General features: G+C 42.0%; 1 long non-coding RNA gene across 1 annotated transcript; it reads left to right on the top strand.

The window, feature by feature from the left end:
* The first annotated feature begins 6384 nt into the window (after positions 1-6384).
* Positions 6385-10531, top strand: LOC141577417 (uncharacterized). Its single transcript, XR_012506277.1, has 2 exons — positions 6385-7651; positions 8481-10531. It is a non-coding gene; the product is annotated as an uncharacterized LOC141577417 (long non-coding RNA).
* The last annotated feature ends 343 nt before the right edge of the window (positions 10532-10874 follow it).

The raw sequence follows: 10874 nt of genomic DNA, 5'->3' as shown, positions 1-10874 counted from the left end.
GATAATATCCTTTTTCTTTTTTTTCGTTTTTGGTCTATTTAAAAACATTTTCATTGAAGTCTAGTCAGTTTATAATGTGTCAGTTTCTTTTGCACAGCACAACACTTCAGTTAAAGAAGAACATACCTGTATTCATTTTCATATTCTTTTTAAACATAAGTTACTATAAGATAATAAATATATTCTCCTGTGCTATACAGTATAAACTTGCTGTTTATTCTATACATACTCTGTATCTGCAAATCTTGAACTCCCAATATATTCCTTCACACACCCTCTCCTCTCTGGTAACCATAGTTTGGTTTCTATGTCTCTGTGTCTGTTTCTGTTCTGTAGATAAGTTTATCTTTTTGTTTCTTTGCTTTATTTTTTGTTTTTTGTTTTTTTTTTTTGTTTGTTTGTTTTAGATTCCACATGTGAGCGATCTCATATGGTATTTTTCTTTCTCTTTCGGGCTTACTTCACTTAGAATGACATTCTCCAGGTCCATTCATGTTGCTGCAAATGGCATTATTTTATTTTCTTTTTTATGGGTGAATAGTAATCTATTGTACAAATACACTACAAACTCTTTATCCAGTCATCTGTCAGTGGACATTTAGGTTGTTTCCATGTCTTGCTATTGTAAATAGTGCTGCTCTGAATGTTGGGGTGTAGGTGTCTTTTTGAATTACGGATCCTTCTGGATATACGCCCAGGAGTGGGATTGCTGGGTCATATGAGAGGTCAATTTTTAGTCTTTTGAGGAACCTCTATACTGTTTTCCACAATGGCTCCACCAAACTTCATTCCCACCACAGTGTAGGAGGGTTCCCAATTCCCCGCAGCCTCTCCAGCATTTACTGTCTGTGAACTTCTGAATGATGGCTATTCTGACTGGTGAGAGTTGATACTTGATTGCAGTTTTGATTTGCATTTCTCTGATAATGATATTGAGCATTTTTTCATGTGCCTATTGGTCAATTGTATGTCTTCATTGGAGAAATGTTTCTTTAGGACTTCTGACCATTTTTGGATTGAATTGTTTGTTTTTCTTTCTTATGAAGTGTAAAAGCTGTTTACATATTCTGGGAATTAAGCCCTTGTCAGTCTCATTTATTGCAACTATTTTCTCCCATTCCATAGATTGTCTTTTTGTTTTGCTTATTGTTTCCTTTTCTTTGCTAAAGCTTGCAAGTTTAATTAAATCCCACTTGTATATTTTTGCTTGTATTTCTATTGCTTGAGTAGACTGCTCTAGGAAAACATTGTTGAGATGGATGTCAGATGTTTTGCCTATGTTTTCTTCTAAGAGGTTTATAGTGTCTTGACTACATGTTTAAATCTTTAAGCCATTTTGAATTCATTTTTGTGTATGCTGTGAGGGAGTAGTCTAACTTCATTCATTTACATGCAGCTGTCCAGTTTTCCCTACATCATTTGCTGAAGAGGCTGTCTTTACTCCATTGTATGTTCTCACCTCCTTTGTCAAAGATTCAATGACCAAAAATTTGTGGGCCTATTCTTGGTAATTTTGTTTATCCATTCATTGATGGATGGATATTGTTTGTAACCTTTGGCTACTCTGAATGAGACTGCCATGAATATTGATGTGCAAGTTTTTGTGAGAATATGTTTTCATTCTGTTGGCTGTAGAGTTGGCCCTCCATATCTGTAGTTTCCACTTCAAGGATCCAGATGGCTGGTTGTAAAGGGACTTGAACATCCTTGGATTATGGTATCCAGGGTGGGGGGTTCCTGAAACGAACCCCCCGAGGATACTGAGGGATGACTCTATATGTAGGAGTGGAATTGCTGAGCCATATATTTCTAACCTTTTGAGGAAACACCAGGCTTTTCCAAAGAAGCTGCACCATTGCTCCTTTCCAACCGCTGCATATTGAGGGTTCCCATTTCTCTGCCTCCTGACCGACACTTGTTATTGTCCATGTTTTGATTATAACCATCCTAGTGAGTGTAAAATCAGATATCATTTTGATTTTGATTTCGCAAGTGATGCTGAGCATCTTTTCATATGCTTATTGGCCAATTGTTTATCTATTTAAATACTTGGCATATTTAAAAATTGGGTCGATTTTCTTTGTATTGGTCAGTTGTAAGCATTTGTTTTATATCCTGGATACTAGTCTCTTATTAGATATATGCTTTGCAAAATTTTTCTCCTATTCAGCAGATTGTCGTTTCACTTTACTTTTTTTAAACATTAAAACAATTTCTTTCTAGGGGAGGTAATTAGATTTATTCATTTTATTTTTCTTGCTAAGCACGCACTCTATCACTTGAGCTACCCCCTTCCCCTTTCATTTCACTTTCTTGATGATGTCCTTTGTAACAAATGGTTTTAATTTTGATGAAGTCCATTTTATCTTTCTTGTTTTTCACTTGTGCTCTTGGTATTGTATCTAGGAAGCCATAGCCTATCCTAGGACCACAAAGATTTAAACTATGTCTTCTTTTAGAAAATTTATACATTTAGTTTTTACGTTTCTGTCTGTGATCCATTTTGAATTAATATTTTATTTGTTATATAAAATACGGGGGTCCAGATTCCAGATTCATTCTTTTGCCTTCAGATACCCAGGTGTCTCTGCACCATTTGTTGAATAGACTATTCTTTCAATGGAGTTTTGTTGGCACATTTCTGGAAAAATGACTGTAAATGTAAGTTTCCCCCCTGGATTTTTTATTGTTTCTCATAGATTTATGCATCCAAACTTATGCCAGTACCATAATGACTTGAGTACTATAGATTTGTAGTAACCATTGAGTGAGTCCTCCAACTTTGCTCTTCTTTTTCAAGATTGTTTTGGCTGACCTGGGTCCCTTGCACTTCCATATGAATTTTGGCATCAGTTCTTCAATTTTTGCAAAGAAGTCAGCTGGAATTTTGATAGGGATTCCATTAAATTTGTAGATCACTTTCGGGAGTCTTAACATTTTTAATAATATTGTCTACCATTCCATGAACATGGGATGCCTTCCATATATGTAGATGTTTTAATTTTTTTTTGGTGATACTTCAAAATGTTCAATGTGCAAATCTTGTAAAATTTTCTTAAATGTATCTCTCATTTTATTTTTAATGCTGTTGTAGTTGGAAAGGCTGAGCTTCCTAAGGGTGGGACTATATATCAATTTATTTATTTCTAGGATTCCTACACAGCAAATACCCTAGATTTATATTTGCTACATAAATCTATCCACAATTCTTCCCACCCCCGTGTCATAAGAAACCAAGACCCAGGTTAAGCTACCTGAACACTTATGTGGAAGTGAGAAGTGAGACCCTTGGGTGGGGCTTTGTGCAGATTATACTGAAAGCTTATTCATTATGGCTTCATCTTAATTTCTTTTAAACAATCCTTTCAGTGTATATAGTCAGATACATTAAGAAAATGCCCTTTCGATGTGTGGAGGAGCTAAGACTATAATTTTCAAATAATTTCTAGTGAGAGTGTTGTACTTGAAACTAATTTGCATCAATTTGAAGATTTATGTTTCAGGAGCTTTGACTATATAATACCTGTCTTTATTCAATAACTACAACTAAATGCTCAAACAACATGTAAGAGTTTGAGCAAACTGCCCCCGCCCCGTAGTGCTGGTTGGCTGCAGCTGTAACTGGAGTCAAGTCTTACCTATCCCAGTACGCTTGGGTGGATCTGCTCAAAGGGGTTCGTCCAATAGTTTGTCGGTAGTCTTTTGGACAAAGCCATAAAGCATTGATTTAAGGTTGCTGGAATGGTATCTATTTTATTAATATTAAGTAAGCACATATTGAGTGCTTACTGTATGTTGGGAATTGTCCCTCAGCCTCACATGAATATTATTCCGCTTAAAACCTCTCATATTTCCTTGTTATTCACACTTTACAGATAAGGAGTCTGAGTATTAGGTTTTCTCTCTTTTGGGGGGAGCTCATTATCAATGATGGGAAGTTGTAAGGAAAAAGATACTGATTCATCCAGAGAAAACATTTTTCTGAGAGTCAGCACTGAAGAGGTTGATCATTGTTTGAGTAAGACGAGCCCCGGGTTGTACGGAGTCAGCATCCCTGTCCTGGACACGGCACGTGTAGCACTGCGTGGTGGGTGAGGCGGCGCGGCCGGGCAGGGAACGCGGATGCCGGGCCGTTGGGCTGTGCTCAGGCCCGGTGGGGCTTTCTCCTAAGGGAAGTGGAACGTCATTGTCAGAATTTAAGTAGGGGAGAGGGGTGCTCTCGTAGATCACTTTTGTCTTGTAGAATGCTTAGAAACATTTAGAAGGCTCGGCAGGAGGTGATGTGATAAGTCAGAGTAGGGTGGCTATGAGGTGTAGCAGTGTTCAATTTTCAAATGGTTTTCAGTCCCAGGTTTGTGGCTCAGTAGCCGTGTCACTTTGGATGACGAACTCAAGGAAGTGAAACAATTTATCTTATTACTTGAAGCAGTGATATACCGACTTCCCAGGACTTCTGTGGAGATCCAGTGAGATAACGTGTGCACAATGTGCAGCGTGGTCCCCAGCGCACAGTCAGTGCTGAGGGAGTGCCAGTGAGAACTTTGTAGGTGAGGTGTGGGTGGTGTGACTCATTGACTGAGGAAATTGGGCCCTGAAGGAGGGGTCCAGTCACATCTGTGAGTGATGGGACTGAGCTGGGAGAGGCAGAGGGTGGAGTTGGTGGTGCCCTTGAAACATCTAAGTGCAGTGCCACAATCACAGAGGAGGTCTAGGCCCGGGCTGTGCATTTTCCTATAATCTCAATCCCTGAGGACGCCGAGGTATTGATCATTGAACGTGAAGACATACTTACAGGACAAGTGAATAGTAGTATCATCTCTGTCATCAAAGCTCACGTCTCTATTCATCACTCACTTTGCTAATTGGGTACTTACAGAGCTCAATTCACCATCCTCACCTGGGCTCAGGCTCCACAGAAAAGATCTTGTGAGTCTCCCTCTTTTCCAGAAGAAAACACATTTAGCGGGTAGACTTCTCTACTTCGCCAGACTTAGAATTTTAGTTTGTTGATTTAATTCTGTTTTCTGTTGACCGTCTCCTGACAGGAGAGACATTTTACCTCATGGTCAGTTTTCAATTAGCTGTTACTGAGAACTGCTGATCTGATCCATAGTGTATTTTTTCTATTAACTTTGTAGAGTACTTATCATTTTTCTGTCTTTGCCCTTTAATTTTGTTTCCTCTTCAATGTTCTATCCTATTTGGGGCCTTATTTTATTTTTTAATTCAAAAATGTCTGTTAGCAGTTAAGAAAACAAAAGCAAATAAAAAATGCACATGATAGCTAGATTTAGAATATATCTAGTGTGTTTTCTGTCTCGGCAATGGAGGGTTCTAGAAACTCTTGAAAACCTTCATTACATAAGTTCCTTAAAATGCTGATTAAGAAATAAGACCTTCCTTCCTCATCTTTCAAGCTGCACAGCTAATTGTCAAGAAAGTGAGGGGAAATCCTCAGAAGCCAAGTCAACCAGAAAGCAGGGATTCTGGGAGATACACGAGCCTTAGAAGCCCTGGGGGCCAGTTGGCTCCTGAACTGAGTTTCAGTTGCCTTGACAGGAGGGCAGGAGGTGAGCCCCAGGCCTCTCACACTGGGAGTTGGATGGCTGTTCTTATGTAAGGCCAAGCACATCCTGAGAATCCTGCTTTATAAAAGGGTGAATTAGAAAGAAAAGTAAAAAAGCATTCCTCAAGGCAAGGAAGTAAGGAAAGTCAATTTTTTTGGAAGCGGGGAAAAATAACATATCCAATGTAAGTATTTAGTTTAAATCTGTTCTGGCATGAGACTGACAACAAACTCCTGGCAGAAAATCACAGCTCCTCCTGGAAAGAGAAGTTGTGTTTTGAATGAATCAGTGGGCAGCCATTTAGAAAAATGTCTCCAGAGTCTTCTGGATCAAGATACTGGACCCAAACACCTCCCTTCCATGGTCTCATTTAAATAACCAGAAAGGTTTTAAAGGAAAGAAGCCATAATCATAGTTCTATTTATTGACATTAATATATGCTAGGAATTCAGATGTGACTATGGAGTTGTCACCTCTTTTATGGACCTTACTTTCTATTTGACATAGTTGGGGAACTTGGTGGAGGGTGGTGTTAGACTGTTGCAATTAGCCAGGACAGGAGATTAAGAAAGCAGTGAAGGGCGGGTGACATTTTTAGCTGAGGACAGTCCTGTTCAGTTGGTTTGTAATTGCAGGCTCGTTGAGTTGTCACTGGAGGGAATTGATCTTATGGAGTTTGGACTTAACTCAGGCCTCTTCAGAATGGACAAGTGAACCTGGAGAAAGACAGTCAAATCTGTGCAGACATTAAAGTCAACGTGAACGTGCTGTATCCCTGAGCCAAAGATAGGACAAGTAGGCAGCAGTTCTTGAGGACAGAGGAGTGGTTTTTAAGGTTCTCCAAGAATGAAGCCCAGGGAACCGGGATGGCCAGTTGTCAAACTGTGACGTTGCTCTTTGGACGGTGTACCCACCGAGGTTATTGGCCGTTAATAGGTTTCCATTTCTCTTTAATGCATGACAGGTGATGAGGACGTGGGCATACACTTTTGACACCTTGTCAAAGTGACTGGGTACCTGCCTAGAAGGGCGGGCACAGCTACGGCTGCGCCATACATCTTGCCGCCCATCCCGTTCCCCGGCTCCGTGATCACGGCAGAGTGGTTCCTTGTTGAGCTGTCCGTCTCCTCTGTGACATCGTAACCCAACAAATTACCGGAGCGTATTAGCTAGGCTTTGTTCTTTTCCATCCTTCCCTTCAAATGATGATGACTGATAATGGACCCAGTTACGTTTGCAGATGATTTACACGTAGTGCTGTCAATACAAACCTTGTAATCCCCACTGTGTGATCTAGAGAAGAAAGTTACATTCTTTCCAAATTGTTTTGATGCACTTATGTGGGAAAATGATGTACGTTTGAATATGTATTTCCTCTCTGAATAACCATGGCTACAGATGAATATTTGTAGACATGGAATGAGTTTACTGTATTTGAACTGTATGGTCCCCTAAATTCTCCCCAGCTTTTTAAAGTCATCACTGGAGTGCTACCTCCACAGTGTCCCAAAACATCCACCACTGCCTGTTCTTCAGACACTGTGAGTTTCCAAGTTGGAGAAGGCTGCTGGCTGTTGAGGCATTCTCTGGCACATCTCTGGCTGGCTGATGTGAGCTTAGCACACAAGACTTGGCAGACAGTATCTAACCATGGTCACGTCCATTTCTGGAACACTCATGGAGGATTTTACACCTATGCTAGTGGCATACGTTATTTCTTTTAGTTTTCAAAACAATCATAATTAGATTTTATCACCTGTATTAATAAGGAAACTGTCAAAGCGAGTGATGTGCAGAGTTTGGACTGGAACACGGGTCTTTCTGATCCCTATCTCTGTTCCCTCCCCAGCCTATCCTTCCAAATGTCCAGGAGACTCTTCCTCAGTCTTGAGTTTCCCGCTGATGTTACCACTGTCTTTGTTTCTGGAGAGGAAAACAAGTCTAAACTTACTTTCCAGTTGGAAATGGAATGGAGAGTTAACGTTGGAAGCCGGGAGAGTCTGTCCTGTGATGAAGCGGTCTCTGAGCCACTTCCATGGGGACGTCACGTCACTGTCTGGGCCCCTTGCACAGCCTGTGCACAGGTGATAAGCCAGATGTGCTGAGCAGTCCTACCGGACAGGGAAGTGCTTGGAAATGAGTTTGGGTATTTGGTTTCATTACATATGTTCCTGAGGGCCTTGGCCTGGCACTTCAAATGGGACCACTCCCTGTCCCACAGACTCGTGCTCTGGGCCGGTGCAGACCTAACGTGGCCTCAGCCTGAGGCTCAGGGCCCGTGGTGATGAGGAGCATTTTAGTCCAGGGTCTGCCGGAGGCTCTGACACTTCTGGGCCATGGGAATTTGTCCAGGATGATAATAAATCCTCCCCGAGATTCAGATTTCCTTGCCTGTGAGCTGGGGTAGTAATAGTTTCTGAAATGATTGTAATGATTCAGTAACGGGCACAGCGTGTGCTGGCAGGTTGCTTGTGTTTAAGGAGCAGAAGTCGCAGTCACTCTGTCAGCCTCTCACTGTGTGCTCTGTGCTTTGAGAGGTTGTGTGTTTGGTGAAAGTCCCGCCCAAACCCTAGGGTGTAGATGAACTGTTGTTCCTTTACTTTCCCGTCCTTTTCCTCTTTCCCTTCTCTGTGTCCCATGTTTAGGTAGCAGATTCCTCTGTTTCAGGGAATACGGAACTTTCTAGTAAAAGGAGAGGCGGAACGCGGAAAGGTGGGGCCCAGAGGGGGTCTGGAGCATCCGCACAGCGCTGCTTCCCTGCATTTCTGCATCCGGTCCCATCAGTGCATGAAGTCAGCCTTCCTCTTCCTTCCTGTGTCGTTCGGTCTCTGTTTTAAGGGAAAATTTTTTACGGGTCTTTTTTCCATTACATGTTTCGTTCAGATGCTTGTTGCTTTTCTCCCTGTGCTTCAGCATTCCTAGGAGAGAATTCAGCAGTGCAGCATCCTCTCCGAGCTCTATGAGTTGATCGGCTTCCACCGCAAGTCCGCCTTCTTCAAGCGGGTGGCCCCCGTGGAGCGCGGCCCCCGGCATCCCGGAGCCTGGCGGGAAGGTCTTCGCCCGACTCCTTCTGCAGACGCTTCCTGGCTACAGTCTGTCGCGGGATCTGCAGGACTTCAGCAAAGGTGTTGGAACTAAAACATTGCTTCAGTCCCATTAACCATGCCTGGTTTGGGCCCTGCTGTCCTGTCTCATCAGGGTGAATTCTGATTCGTTTAGAATAGGGCTCAGCAGACTTTTTCTGTCAAGAGCTTGGGAGTAAATATTTCAGGGTCTGCAAACCTCCTGATCTCTGGTGCAGCTGCTCAGCTCTGCTGTTCAGACGCCAGAGCATCCGGACATTCCACACACCCACAGAGCTTTATTAACAGCGGTGTCTGGGGCTGGATTCAGTGTATGAACTGCAGTTTGTCCCCACAGCCTCCTCACTATTGACGCCTGCACCAGAGCATGCATTTGCGACAATGGGTGAACCTGCACTGACACGTCATCATCACCCAGAGCCCAGACTTAACACTAGGATTTACACTTGGTGGTGTGCACTCTGTGGGTTTGGACATATGTGCAATGACATGTATCCACCGTCACAGCATCATACAGAGTAGTCTGTCTTAGTGACCTTAAAATGCTCTGTGCTGCACCTCATTCATTGCTCCTTCCCCTCTAGCCTCTGACAGCCACTGATCTTTTAGTCTCTGTGGTTTTCCCTTTCCCAGAACACCATACAGTTGGAATCAGACAGTTGCGGAATCTTCCCAGATTGGCTTCTTTCACTTAGTAATATGCATTTAAGGTTCCTCCATGTCTTTCCATGCCTTGATAACTCATTTCATTTTAGCACCAAATAATAGTCCATTTTCTGGCTGGACCACAGTTAATCCATTCACCTACTGAAGAACAGCTTAGTTGCTTCTGAGTTCTGGTGATTATGAATAAAGCTGCTATTAACATCTGTATGCAGTTTTGTGTGTGGACATAAGTTTCCATTTCGTCGAGTAAACACCAAGGAGCACAGTTGCCGGATCATGTGTTAGGAGTACGTTTAGTTTTGTAAAAAATTGCCAGAACGTCTTCCAAAGTATCTGGGCCATTTTACATTCCCACCAGCAATGCATGAGAATTCCTTATGCTCCACATCCTCACCAGCATTTGGTGCTGTCAGTGTTCAGAGTTTTGGCAGTTCTGACAGGTGTGCAGTGGTACCTCGCTGTTTCAGTCTGCATCCCCTTGATGACAGATGCTGTGGAGCATCTTTCCATAGACTTCTTTGGCATCTAGATTTTTTCTTTGATGAGATCTGTGTCAGGAATTTTGCTCATTTTTTAATCAGGTTGTTCATCCTTCTTGTTGAGTTTAAAGAGATTTTGGTATATTCTGGATATCAGCCCTTTATCAATGTGTCCCTGCCCTTCACCTGCAGCACCGGAGTTGTCCTTTGGGTCTCAGTGGAGTGTCAGCTCTTCAAAGAGGTTCCCTGTCTTCCCTCAGCCTAAATACTGTCCTTGTATTTTTCACTTTCATTGACTCATTTTGTTCTTTTTAAATAGCATTTCCCATAATTTGTAATTATATTAAAAAAAAGGGCAATGATTGAACACCACCTCCCCACCAGGCTGTGTGCCCTGTGAGAGCAGAGGCCCTGTCCCCACTCACCATTTCCCATGACAGCACATGGCACATGTCCATGTAAAAGTGTGTAACGTGGGGCCAAACCTGATGAGCAGCTATGATGACATGTGTTGGCTACCATTTATTGAGTAGACTTTGTTTCTGATGTAAATTATTAAATCACATGAATTAAACTTGTTTGTTTTGAAAAATAAAACAACAAAGCCCACCTCCATTTGATTGGTACTTTCTACTTAGCCTTCTGACACAGGAGGGGATGTTCACAATCATTTTCTGGAGGAAGTTGGGGAGGTAAAGTAAGAGAGTGAGATCAAATAAAGTAAAAATGATAACTATCAGTTGGCTTTATTTTCACTAAGACATAAAAGTTACTTTAAACCCTATCTCAGCTGTTGTTCTGTTGTTTTAAACATTTCTCATAGAATTAAATGGAAGCCCACTAAACCCTGAAAGGGAAATTGTGTGCTCAGGTCCTGAAAATTGTTTATGTCTATTTCTTGAAATGCACATTTTCCCTGCTGGTTAAAGAAATTCGAGGCGGGAACACAGCCGTGCGCTGTGTGTCTGCCGGCTTCACGGGCTGCTCACTGTCATTTTCATTTTCTTGTGTTGCAGTTTATGAAGGTTTTCCCATGAGATATATTGCTCAGCCTTTTCCTGAATGAAGGATTGAATTTT

This window comes from Camelus bactrianus, chromosome 4 (assembly GCF_048773025.1).
Source record: "Camelus bactrianus isolate YW-2024 breed Bactrian camel chromosome 4, ASM4877302v1, whole genome shotgun sequence".
NCBI classification, from domain to species: domain Eukaryota; kingdom Metazoa; phylum Chordata; class Mammalia; order Artiodactyla; family Camelidae; genus Camelus; species Camelus bactrianus.
This window is presented reverse-complemented; position numbering and strand designations above follow the sequence as displayed.